The 13208-nt window shown below is 35.3% G+C and overlaps 1 pseudogene; it reads right to left on the bottom strand.

Annotated features, from left to right (window-relative positions):
- Nucleotides 1-1135: 1135 nt before the first annotated feature.
- On the bottom strand, nucleotides 1136-1255 carry LOC112485503 (annotated as a pseudogene).
- Between the last annotated feature and the right edge of the window lie 11953 nt (nucleotides 1256-13208).

The following is a 13208-nucleotide window of genomic DNA, read 5'->3' as shown; positions in this document are numbered from 1 at the left end:
TTCCCTTTTTTTTGTGTCTGTGCGTTCTGTCCATTTTCATTTACATTTTATCTTTTGCTTTCTGGTAGCTAGGTGTCCCCATTGTTTCTTTGCCCTTGTGTTTCAGTCTGTTATTTTAGTTTGGTGGTTGCTATGATTTTTTTTTCCCCTCTCTTCCCTCTTTGTTTACGTTGTAGGTCTCAGTTCTGGATTTCTTTGTGTGTGTGTGATCACCATTAAGTTTATGTAAAAAAACATTTCGTATGTACAGTAGCCCTTTTTCTTCTGTGTTTGTCTTATCTCTATTTCCCTTTGCTAGTCGGACATTTACCCCCTCCTTTTTTCTCTTTTGGTTGTCAAAAATTATCCGTATTTATGCTCCGAGTTCATTTTGGAGTTGGAGTAGTTCTTCTCTTTTTAAAGTGTTTTTACAACTTTAACCATTATATAATATTTAAGTATATAATACCCTTTTCTGAATAAGGGTTTCAATTTCCTGCTTCTGTTTGTCTGTTAGTCGTCTTACTCATAGTTTTGTATTTTTTTGTCTGCTTCAGGTAGAATAACCCCCTTCAGCATTTACTGTAATGCAGGCCTTGTGCTAGAAAATTCTTTCAGCTTCTGTATATTTGAAAATGTCTCTTATTTCTCCTCATATCCAAAGGATAACTCTGCAAGATAAATGATTCTTGGGTGGTAACTTTTCTCTTTCAATAGTTTGAATATTTGATTCCACTGCCTCCTAGCTTTTAAAGCTTCCTCTTAGAAATCTGATGATAATCTAATTGGATTTCCTTTATGGGTTACTGTCTTCTTTTCCCTGGCTGCCTTGAGAATTCTTTATTTATCATTAGTATCTGACAGTTTTAATATAACGTGCCTTGGAGAAGCCTTTTTGGATTGAGATAATTAGGTGTTGTGCTAGCTTCTCGGATTCGAGGATCCAGTTCTTTCCATAGGTTTAGGAAATTCTCACCGACTATTTATTTGAATAGGCTCTCTGTTCCATTCTCTCTTCTCCTTCTGGCGTACCCATTATTCTTATATTGCTCTTTCTCTCTTTTTTTTTTTTTTTTTCAGTTGAGGCAACCCTTGGTTGACCTCACAGATTGCAAGGACCTTGTCAGCTTACAGTCTTTTACTTTTTATTTTTTTATACCTACAGCACCTGATCTTCCCAGGTGGTCTCCCATCCAAGTACTAACCAGGCCTGACCCTGCTTAGCTTTCCGAGATCAGATGGGATCAGGTTTGTTCAGGGTGGCATGGCAATAGGCTCTTTCTTATGGAGTTAGTTCTTGTAATGTTCTTTCATTTGTTTTTTCACTCTTAAATCTCTCTCTTCATCCATCTGAGTCATTTACAGGTTTCTGTCTTTGATATCACTAAGTTTTTCCTCCATTTGATCAGCTCTATTTCCTAAGCTCCTATATCATTCTTTATGTCTTTTATTGAGTTCTTCAGCTCCAGAATTTCTATTTTGTTCTTTTTTAGAGTTTCACTCTCTTTGGTAAAGTATTCCTTTTGTTCACTGATTTTACTTCTGAGTTCATCAAACTACCTGAGTTTTCTTGCATGTTTTTGAGTTTTCTCAGAACTGCAATCTTGAATTCTGTCACTCAAATCATATGTTTCTATGCCTCTAGGTTTACTTTCTGTAGCTATTGCATTTTCATCAGAGTGCCTTGTTACTTTGATTTTTCATGGTATTTGATGAACTATTTCTGTTACTAGGCATTTATGGGAATGAACTCTTCTTTTTCAAAGTTTTGTTATTATTAAGAGTGGTGTTTCTTCAGCCGGTGGATAAGAAGAGGTTTTCCTTCTGTTTTCCAGTAGGTGGCGCTTGAAGGAGCGCATGCCTCCTGCACTGCCCAGGCCTGCTCATCTCTGCTCAATGAAAAATGCCCTTTCTTCCCAGGGGAGGAGGGTGCTGCCTCTGTCTCAGGGCTCCACCCCTGTGGGAGAATGTGATTGGTGATGTGGTTATGAGTCCCTGAGGTCCTGGCGCTGCCCCAGCAGCCAGACACAGTGTTGCACTTCCTGAGATATCCCAGTGGTTCCTGCTGGCTAGAGGGAGTGTGGAGGGTGGGAGGGGGGAAAAGGATGTCCAGAGAGGTAGTTGGTGTGATTGTGGCTTTGTTCTCCTCCCAGTAATGTCGACTGCCAGGCCTCAGCTACATCTCCTCTGTATCTCTACCCTTATCATTGAGATTAGCTGCAGTGTGTTTCTGCCACTCAAAAGAAGTTTCTCCAATACTCGGGCTGTAGATACTGGGGTTTGAGCTTCACACTTGCTGTTACATTACTTTCTGGGGTTCGTTGCTAGCTATGGGAGAGTTGGGGGAGGTGATCAGGCTCCGTGGCTTTGTGTTCTGCCTGGCAGTGGCAGCTGCTAGAGCACAGCTATCGCATTTCTGTATTCTGGCCTCTGCCCCATAGATCACTGGGTTCCGCCTTAGTATATGCTGATCATTCAGGCAGGAATGATCCAGGCTACAGAGAGTGCATGCAGCGACCTGATTCCCTGATTCCTTCCCTCTCACCGAGCCCTGCAGTGAGCTCTGGAGTACGCCCAGGACACCCGTCTCACTCTTCTTTCCTCCTTCCGTGTTTGCCCCAGATTTGTCCACCTTCAGATGTTTCCGAGGGCAGATCTCTCAGAAGTGTTTGTGTGTTAGGCTGGGAATCCTTTGTTAGATTATAGCTGTTCGACTTGTAGATTGAAAGAGAGAGCTCAAGGGGACCCCTCATTCCACCATACTTCTGATGTCACATTTTTTTTTTTTGACTGCACACTTTCACATTTATTTTTCTGATCCAGGTCTAAGATGTATGAAGCAAAAAAGAAATAAAACATACAAAATAAAACGTGGAAAGTAGCAAGCACCATGTTGCTCCTTGGATTTTGAGGTTCCTAGTTAGTCTTCCTTAGTCTTTTCACCCTTTAGAGTATTTTTATGTTTGTTTTTATATATACTTTCCAGAAATTTTAGTTGTAATTAGGATGAGAAATAAGGAAAGTATGTCTGTTCCATCTTCTGGGAACCAGACATCTACAATTTTTTTTTTAACCTAAATGTCCTTTATAAGCAATAGATGTTTTTTTTTTTCCTGACATTATTTGCTTAATTTCTTTTAATGTAATTATTTCATTCATCTTATTAATATTTTTTCAATTTCAAGCTTGTACCAAGTACAGGTGATGTGCCTGAGTTAAATTATTGAGGGAAAGCTTAGTGGAAAAACAGCAAGGATATATGGAGGATAATAGAGAAAATCAGTATTATGGTTATTTGTTATTCAGTAATAACAAGTAGAATATTATGTATTTATTATTGTTATGTTTAGTAGTTGCTCAAGGGATGTATATTTGAGTCTTTACTTTTCATACTCTCAATGGAATTAGATAGTATCACTTCCTGTAACTGTAACCTCCCTCACTACACTATAATTCTCTTTATGCTACCTTTCGTTTGTGTTCTTGTTCTGTAGTTTATATCAATAATATCATTTGCCATTTTTCCTTTAAAGTGTCAGATGTCTCTCAGATAAACAATAGAAAGCATTAGTTTTTTATATTTATCCACTCGTTTGCCTTATCTAGTGTTCTTCACAACTTCTTGTAGCCCTGTAGTTCGTGGTTTCCATCAGTTGTCATTTCCCTTTGGCCTGAAGAACTTCCTTGTTGAATTGTGTCGCTCAAACAAGTCCTAACTCCTGGTACTTTGGAATGTGACCTTCTTTGGAAATAAGATCTTTACAGATGTAGTCAAGATGAGGTCATTAAGTTTGGCCCTAATTGGTTGTGACTGATGTCCTTCTATGCATATCTGTGTCTATGTCCCAAGGAGATATTTGGACACAGACACAGATATGCATAGAGGGAAGACTATGCGAAGATACACCCAGAGCGAATGCCATATGAAGATGGAGGATTTGGAAAAATGCATGTGTAAGCAAAGAAATGCCAAAGGTTGCTGCTGGGAAACCACTAGAAGCTAGGAAGAGGCCAGAAAGGATTCCCCTATAGGTTTTAGAGGGTGCACAGCCATGTCTTCAGCTTGGTTTCAGACTTCCAACTTCCAAAACTGTGAGACAAGACATTTCTTTTCTATTTTTTTAAAGCAATCCAGTATATGGAATTGTTTTTATGGTAACCATTGGAAAGTTATACATTCCTTAAACATTACTTGTATCCAGTTAGGCCAATGACAAATTGTCTCAGATTTACTTATGTAGATACGTCTTACTCACTCTCAGTTTAGAAGAGTAATTTGTTGAATCTAAAATTCTGGTTTGAAAGTTTTATCTTTTCATTTATAATTGAAACAGGATGCTCTATTTTCTCAGATTCTCTATGGATTTTCTGGAGAAGGCCATAAACGTTTAAATCATCATTCCCAGATAGGTAATATATGTATTTCTTGAAACTTTTGGTGGATATCCATTTATTCAGTTCATTAAAATGTTTTGCATTTTATGTGTATTTCAAATATAGTTTACTAATGAAATAAAAAACTTGTTGTGTTGTAAACAAAAATCATCCCATTTATTTAAAAAAATTACTTTTGATAAATAGCAAAAAAACTGAAATGAGAAAAAAAGGGTGCATGAAAAGTACCATAAGCAAAATAGAACCAGTTTTTCTTATAATATACAAATGTCTTCACTGTTTATATACAAATGAAAATAATATCAGCACAAAAGTAGAATATCAAAAATGTTTTAATTGTTTCTGATCTGATGCTAATGTTCATCAGGATGTGATAATGTACGAGAGCGCAAAAATCTTTTTTCCCCCACAGCTTTATTTAGATGTAATAGACAAATAGCTCATCATTTTTACATTGTACAATTCAATGAGGTTTTCTTAATTATAGTTGACATACAATAATATATTAGTTCCAGGTGTAGAGCATAGTGATTAGAGATCTGTATAACTCAAAAAGTGATCACTGCACTAAATCTAGTATCTCTCTTCTCCCGTATATGTGTATTACAACACTGTTAATTATTTTCCTTATGCTACACTTTATATCTCCATGAGTACGTCGTATATGTCCTTTTGTATTTCTTAATCCCTTTGCCCTTTTTCATTATCTTCCCAACTGCCCTCTTGTGTATTAGCTCTCAAAATACTCTCTGTAGCTATGAGTTTGTTTCTATTTTTTGTTTTGGTTGTTCTTGATTTTGTCCTTTAGAATCCACGTGTCCATGAAATCATGTGATATTCGTCTTTCTCTATTTGACTTATTTCATTCAGTGCAATTCCCTCTAGGTCCGTGAAGGGAATATCTTTTTCCATCCCCTTCTTTTAGTCTGTGTGTGCAATTTAATCAAGTCAGTCTCGTGTAGGCAGCATATATAGGGGTCTTGTTTTCTTATCCATTCAGCCACTCTATCTTTTCATTGGAGTACTTAATTCTTTTCCATTTGAGATACATGTTGATAGGAATGTAGTTATTACCATTCTTTCTTCACGGTTTTGATACATGTTTTTTCTTCTTAAAGAAGTCTCTCCAAGATTTCCTGTAATACTAGCTTGGTGTTGATGAATTATTTTAGCTTATTTTTGTCTGGGAAGCTCTTTATCTGTCTTTCGACTCTCAATGATCGCTTTGCTGGATAAAGTATTCATGGTTATAGAGCCTGGGTTTTCATCACTCTGAATAGTTTGTGCCAAGCCCTTCTGGCCTGCAAAGTTTCTGTTGAGAAATCAGCTGCCAGTCTTATGGGTGTTCACTTGTAGGTAACTGCTTTTCTCTTGCTGCTTTTAAGATTCTCTCTTTGTATTTAACCTTTGCTGTTTTAATTATGTTATGTCTTGTGTGGGTTTCTTTGGGTTCCTTTTTTGGGAGACTCTGAGCTTCCTGGGGTTGTATGTCTATTTCTTTCACCAGGTGAGGGAAATTTTCCATCATTATTTCTTCAAATAGGTTTTCAACTTCTTGTTCTCCCTGTTTTCCTTCAGCTACCCCTATGACACAGATGCTTTTACATTTAATTTTGTCCCATAGGCTCCTTAAATTATTATATGCTTGGCTACTTTCTTCTTGCCATTTTGACTGGGCGTCCTTTGCACCCCCATCCTCTATATCGGTGTTTCAGTCCTCTTCCTCCTCCACTTTGTTGATTCCCTCTAATATACTCATCATGTCATATAATGTATTCTTCATTTCTGACTAGTTCTCTTTTATAATTTCCATTTCTATTTTTATGTTTTTATCTCTTTGTTAAAATTCTCACTGAGTTCATTAACTCTTCCCTACATTCATTGAACATCTCTATAACCAGCCTTTTGAACTCTGCATCTGTTAGATTGCTTGACTCCGTTTTTCCTGGATCTATCTTCTGTTCTCTCCTGTGGTTTCTGTTTCTTTGTCTTCCCATTTTGGCTGCCTTCCTGTATCTGTTTCTACGTACTAAGCAAAGTTCCTAAGTCTCTCGGTCTTATTAGCATGGCTTTGTGTAGTAGGTGTCCAGTGGCACAGTCCTGAGAGGGGTTCAGCTGCAGTCTACACTTAGACCCGGCCTGTGCCCCTCTGGGGCCACCTGTTAAGATTCTGCAAGCAATCCACAGATGCGAGGTCAGCTGCCACCAGTGTGGGTCTTGGAGCCACTCGGCACGGAGCACGAGACTCCCCAAGGACACACCTGGATGTGGCTTGGGTGGGTCCATGAGTTGTGGGAGGCAGAGTTTCAGGGAATCTTTTGGGCTGAGCGACCGCTTTTATCCAATTTGATGAGGTTTCAGCTATGGCAGCACTGTGTCCACGCACTGGGAGTGGGGAGGGCTCAATGGAGGAACAAAGGATACTGCCAGCACTTCTGCCCGTGAGAGAGCCTCGACTCCAGCCCTCGCTTCAACAGCTCAGTGTCCCCCTGTAAGTCCCTGGTGCCCGCCCCCAACCAGCTGACTTGAAGGTGATACTTAGAGTGAGTCTGTCACTGTGACGTCTGGTTGCAGACACAGACTCTTTAAGAGGAAAGACTGCAGCTACCGCAGCCTCTGTCCCACTCACCGCTGGGGACCTGGCAGCCTCTGATCTTTGCCCCCTCCTACCTTCTACCTTTGCAGGGGGATTCTTATTTTTCTCTCTAGTTGTAGGGCTCTGTTCATCTAGACCTCAGGTGACTTAGCTTACTTTTGGCTCCATGTTTCCGTTACAACTACATGTGGTCACAAGAAGGGATGAACAGAGCTTCTGTCATCTACTCCATTTTTCCTGGTCTCCCAGGCAAAATCTTTTGATAGATTTAAGGCAACAGGTTTAGAGAAGAGTTAGAAGAGAAAAATAAGAAAAATATAAACAAAATTTGAGAAGAAAATAAATTAATGGCGAGTGTTTTATAAGGGGCTAACCTCAAATTAGTCAATGAGATAATTAAACTAGAGGCGATATGTAAAATTGTCATGAAGAATGCTCGTTTTATTTTTCCACCAGAATTAAATTTCAGGAGTATGGTAAAGGGCCTCTGTTTCCATGATAGCAGAAAAATTGATAGCAGTAATCAGAGTTAAAACACTCTCAAATACCATCTGATCCATATATGGAAAAAGCCTCAAAAATATAACCTGGTCATGTAGGGTTTTTGTGTCATTTCTTATGTGTATGTAAAGTAACAATTTTTTATTTTAGGAACAGTTACTATTTTTTAGTCATTTTTATTTTAGTAATTTTTAAATTTTATGAACATTTATTAGTAAACGTTTACTATTAGAAAATGCTGATGTTTAACAGAATGGAATCCAGCAGTTTTGCCAAATTTAGTATTTAATTCTAATGCAGTGTCTATAGAATGCTTTTATGTAATCTGGAAATATAAACATGCAATCTGTGATAAAAAATGATTTAGTATCTTCTAGTCTAATTGTTATGCTTTTTAAAATTTAAAACTTTTTTTATTTATTTATTGCCTTGGTTATGATCTCTCCAAAATATTGAATAGAACTGGTGATGGTAGATGCTTCCTTGTCTCCTTTCTGTTTTCAGGGGAGGTTTTCAATATTTTGCTACTAGCTATGATGTTGACTATAGGTTTTTTTAAGTTTTGTAAAATTTTATCATGACTAGATGGTAAATTTGGTTTTATTGTATTTCTCTATTGTGAGAGTGACGTACATGTTGCTCTTTCTTTCATTAAGGTAATTTGGTTCCAAAATTTTACTCCCACTGAAATGAATTCTTCAGTTAACCCAGTTTGTCACAGGGTATTATAGTTGAAATAGCTTAGAGTTTTGTTTGTCAAACATAAGTTTTATTGTGGGAGGATATCTACACTTTTCCTGAGGGGGATATGTACTATTAAACTTCCATTGTTATAATATCCTTATCATTTGGATGTAAGGTTATTTAATAAGGATATCACAAAACATTTCTAGTTAATATTTGTAGTGAAATCCAGTATGTGTCCTATGGGCTGGTGAGTCCATAATGTTGCTCAGCTGCCTAGCTTTTCAGCTAAACCTTTCTGCTTAGCATCCTGGATTTTCAATCTCTTCATTTGAGGATGGATATTCCCATGGGAAGAAAGGCTACCAGATTTGGTTCTCACCCCCTTTGCTGGTCTTTTCCCTGAGATTTAGTCTTTTCAGTGCTTGATTATTTGGGTTTGTATCTTCAAACAGATGTCTTATATTTTTCCATATTTCAGTTTTTCTCAGTAGGTTATTTGTCCTGAAAGTCTGGTCTGCTATTAGTAGAAGAAGGTATGTTCAGAAACACTATTTTGAAATGTTCTAATTTGTACATATATTGCTTCTTATATATCCAGTTATCCCAGTATGTAGATTAAGAATATACAATTTAAATTAAATGTTCAAAATAGAATGTTTCAAAATAGAAAGGGATAACATGCATTCATTTGCAGATGTGAAAAATAATAAAGATCCCTGTGTACCTTTTAGCCATTCCAGCCAATTTTAACATCTTGTAAAGGGAAAGGAAAGTTTCTCAGTCAGGACGTTCACATTAGTACAGTCAATATATAGATATTTCCATCACCACAAAGATCCCTGTGTTGCCTTTAAAGACATACGCACCTCCCTCCTCCCCTCCCGTCGTTGAATTCGAGCAACACTAATCCGTTCTTCATTTCTAAAATTTTTCCTTTCAAGATTATTATAAAAATATAGTCATACTATATGTGACCTTTGGGATTGGCTTATTTCAGAACAGATAACTCTCTGTAAAGTCATGGAAGTTATTTTTTCTATCCGTTGTTTATTCTATTTTCTTTTTAAGTAATATTTCATAGCGTGGATGTACCATAATTTGTTCAGCGATTCACACTATGTTGTTTTTAATGTATTTTTATTTTATTTTTTGTTAAAAGTTATTGGGGGGTGACATTAACAAAATCAAATAAGTTTCAAGTATATCATTCAACGATAAGTTGTATATATTTTGCATTGTGTGTTCACCACCCAGAGTTAAATTTCCTTTCATCACCCGATATCTGACTCTTTTACCTCTCTCTACTTCCTCTCTTTCCTTCTTCCCTCTGGTAACCACTAATCCACTGCCCGTGTCCATGTCTCTGTTTGTTTATCATGTTTGTTTGTTGCTTTCAGTTTTATATTTCACATATGAGTGATATCACGTGGTTTTTAACTTTTTCTGTCTGATTTATTTCACTTAGCATGATTATCTCAAGATCCATCCATAAACCATTCACACTTTGAAGACATATATGGTTGTTTCCACTGTGGGGCTAATACTGATAAATCTACCATAAACATTTGTGTACCGTTTTCCTGTGAACATTGTCTTCGTTTCTCTGGAATTAATAACCGAGAATGCAGTTGCTGTATGATACATTTCCAAGCTCAGTTTTTAAAGAACCTACCTATTTTTTCAGAATGACTGCAACATTTTACATTCCCACAAGTATTATATGAGTGATCCAGTTTTCCTCTATCTTGTCAGCATTTGCTTAGTCATTACTTTTTATTTTATTCATTCTTTTCTGTGATGTCTCACTCTGGTTTTAATTTGCATTTACCCAGTGGTTATAATGTTGAACATCTTTTCAGGTGCCTGTTCATCATCTTCACATGCTCTTTGGTGAAATTTTTGTTCATATCTTTTTCTCATTTTCAAATCGCATTGTTTATTTTATATTGCTATTTTAAGAGTTCTTTATACATTCTAGATACTAGTCCTGTATGCGATATATGGCTTGAAAATGTTTTCTCCAAATCTGTAACTTGTCTGTTTATACTCTTAACTGATGATGCAACTTTTTAAATAGCAAAATCTTTAATATGGAGTCTAAAGTATCAAAATTTTCCCTTTTTAGCTCAGGCTTTGGTGTCAAGTTTAAAGACTCCTTAGGCCTAGGCCTAAAGATGTATTGCTGCTATTTTGGGAAAAAAAAAAACAAAACTATGTTTCATTACAGGCTCATTTTTGTATAATTATTGAGGTTTAGATAGGTTTACATTTTTGCCTGTGGATATCCAATTGCTCTAGCACCATTTGTTGAAAAGTTTATTCTTTTCTCCATGAAATTGCTTTTCCAGCTTTATAAAAAATGTGTTGGCCATACTGGTGTGGGGCTGTTTTTGAATTCTTTTTCTATTGTGTGAGTCTGTGTCTACCTCTCCAACAATATCACACTGTTGTGGTTACTGTAGCTAGAAAATATGCCTTGAAATTGGGTAGAGTGATTCTTCCAAGTTCATTCTTCTTTTTAAAAATAGTTTTTATTTATGTCCTTTGTCCTATTATATACATACTAGAACAATCTTGTCTGTATTTTTTAAAAAACTTTGTTATAATTTTGCTAGGAGTAGGATTAAACTAGTATATCAGTTTGTGGAGATTGAAATGTTTATTTTACTATGTTGTGTCTTGCAATACATAAATGTAGTGTATCTCTCCATATCTTTATATCTTAAATTTCTTTGATCAGTTTTTGTAGTTTTAGCATATAAGGCCTGTAGATTTTTTGTTCGATTTACACCAAAGACTTTTTTTTAGCAGTTCCACATTGTATTGTATTTTTTAGTGTCTACACGCTTATTGCTAATATAGAAATAAAATAGATTTTATATGTTTATCTTGTGTCCTGCAATTTTGCTGATATATTATATAAGATATAATATTATGATATTATTTAAAATACAATATTATGTATTTCTTTACCACATATGACTTTTATTTCCTTTTCTTGCCTTATTGCTTGGGCTAGAACTTCCAGTTCCATGTTTAGTAAAAGTGGTAAGTAGTCATGACATCATAGATTGGCCTTGTTTCTAATCCTAAGTGAAAAGCATTCAGTTTCTCAACATTAAATGGACTGTTAGGTGTTTTGTAGATATTCTTTATCAAGTTTAGGAAGTTTGCCCCTGTTGCTATTTTTCTGAGAATGTTTATTATGGGTGTTGAATTTTTGTTAATTGCCTTTTCTTTATTGATTTTGTTGATGTGATTTTTCTACTTTAGCTTGTTAATATGTGGATTATATTGAGTGATTTTCAAATATTGATCAGCCTTGTATCCCTGAAATTAATCCTCCTCAGTCATCATGTATAATTTTTTTTAATATGTTACTGAGTTCTATCTGCATGTGTTTTGTTAAGGCTGCTTGCAAGTATTTTGTTAAGGCTGCTATATCTGTGTTCAGGAAATATTAGTTTGTAGTTTTGTTTTTTTTTATATACTTTGTCTAGTTTTGTTATCAGGGTAATTATAGTTCCATGATATGAATTTGGAAGTGTTTCCTCCTCTTCTACTTGCTTTTATTTCTATTTCTGTTTTTTATTATATATTTTGAAATGATGTATTTTTGTATTCAGTTGTTACAATGAATTGTTTTGAATTTTCCTCTTTGACCAGTGGATTATAATTGTGTTTTTGTTTTGCTTTGTTTTTGCAAATGTTTGGAAATTTTCCTGTTATGATTTTAGTTACCGATTTCCAGTTTAATTCCAGTGTGCTCAAAGAAGTCACTCTTATTCTTATCATTTCATTTCTTTTAAATTATTTGAGTCTTGTTTTATGCCTTACATTATGATCTATTCCATATATGTTTCATGGACACTTGAACTAAAACTTTGTTCTCTGCTGTTGCTGGGTGCAGTGTTTTATAAATGTTGATTAGATCTTGTTGGTTAATGGTACTGTTGATTTTTTTTTTATATCTTTGCTTAATCTTTGTAATTGTTCTATCCATTGTTGGTAGTGGGTGTTGTAGTATTCAGCTACGATTGTAGATTCATGTGTTTCTCCTTTGAGTTGTACCAGTTTAGCTTCACACATTTTGTAGCTCTTTTGTTGGGTACATACACATTTAGGATTGCTGTATCTTCTTGTTCAGTTGACCATTTGTTGTCATAGAGTTCCTGTCTCTGGAAAATTTCTTTGCTCTGAAGTCTACTTTATCTGGTATTTGTATAGCCGTTCCTACTTTCTTTTGATTATTGTTGGCATGATATATCTTTTTCAATCCTTGTATCTTCAGTCTGCCTTTATTGTTATATTTGAAGTGAGGGTTTCTTTTTTTTTTTGCACTTTTACATTATTTTATGTTAACTTCAAGTATACAGTACAATGGTTAGATATTTATATAATTTATGAGATGACCCGATTTCTCTAGCACCCATCTGGCACTACACACAGCCATTTCAGTAATATTGACTATATTCCCTGTGCTGTACTCTAAATGTGACTGTTTTGTAACTACTGATTTGTACTTCTCATCCCTTTGAAGTGAGTTTGTTGTAGATATCAGATAGTTGAGTCATGTTTTTTTTTTTGAGTCATGTTTTTTATTCCACTTTCCCAATGTCTGCCTTGTCATTGGCATGTATCCTTTTCATTCAATGTTGATATCAATGTTAAGATTTCAATATGCCATTTTTTCTTATATCTATTTTTGTTTCTTTTTTCCCTTCTCTGCCTCCCCATGGGTATTTGAACAATTTAAAAGATTCAATTTTTATTTATTTATAGTGTTTTTGAGTGTATCTCTTTGTATCACTCTTTTTAGATTGCTTTGGATATTTTATACATCTATATAGTTCCATGATGTGAATTTATATATATATATATATATATATGAATAAATATATGAAAGTAAATGATATGTATGGATATATATGTAAATAAAAAAGACACAGACATATCTTATCATAGTCTGTTGGTGTCATTTTTTACAACTTCGAGTGAAACATGGAAACTTCTGTCTTATATCCCTTTACCTTCCTTCCTTTATAACATA

The sequence above is a fragment of the Pteropus alecto genome, unplaced genomic scaffold (assembly GCF_000325575.1).
Source record: "Pteropus alecto unplaced genomic scaffold, ASM32557v1 scaffold301, whole genome shotgun sequence".
Taxonomy (NCBI): domain Eukaryota; kingdom Metazoa; phylum Chordata; class Mammalia; order Chiroptera; family Pteropodidae; genus Pteropus; species Pteropus alecto.
The sequence above is the reverse complement of the archived record's forward strand: the minus strand, read 5'-3'. Positions and strand labels throughout refer to the sequence as shown.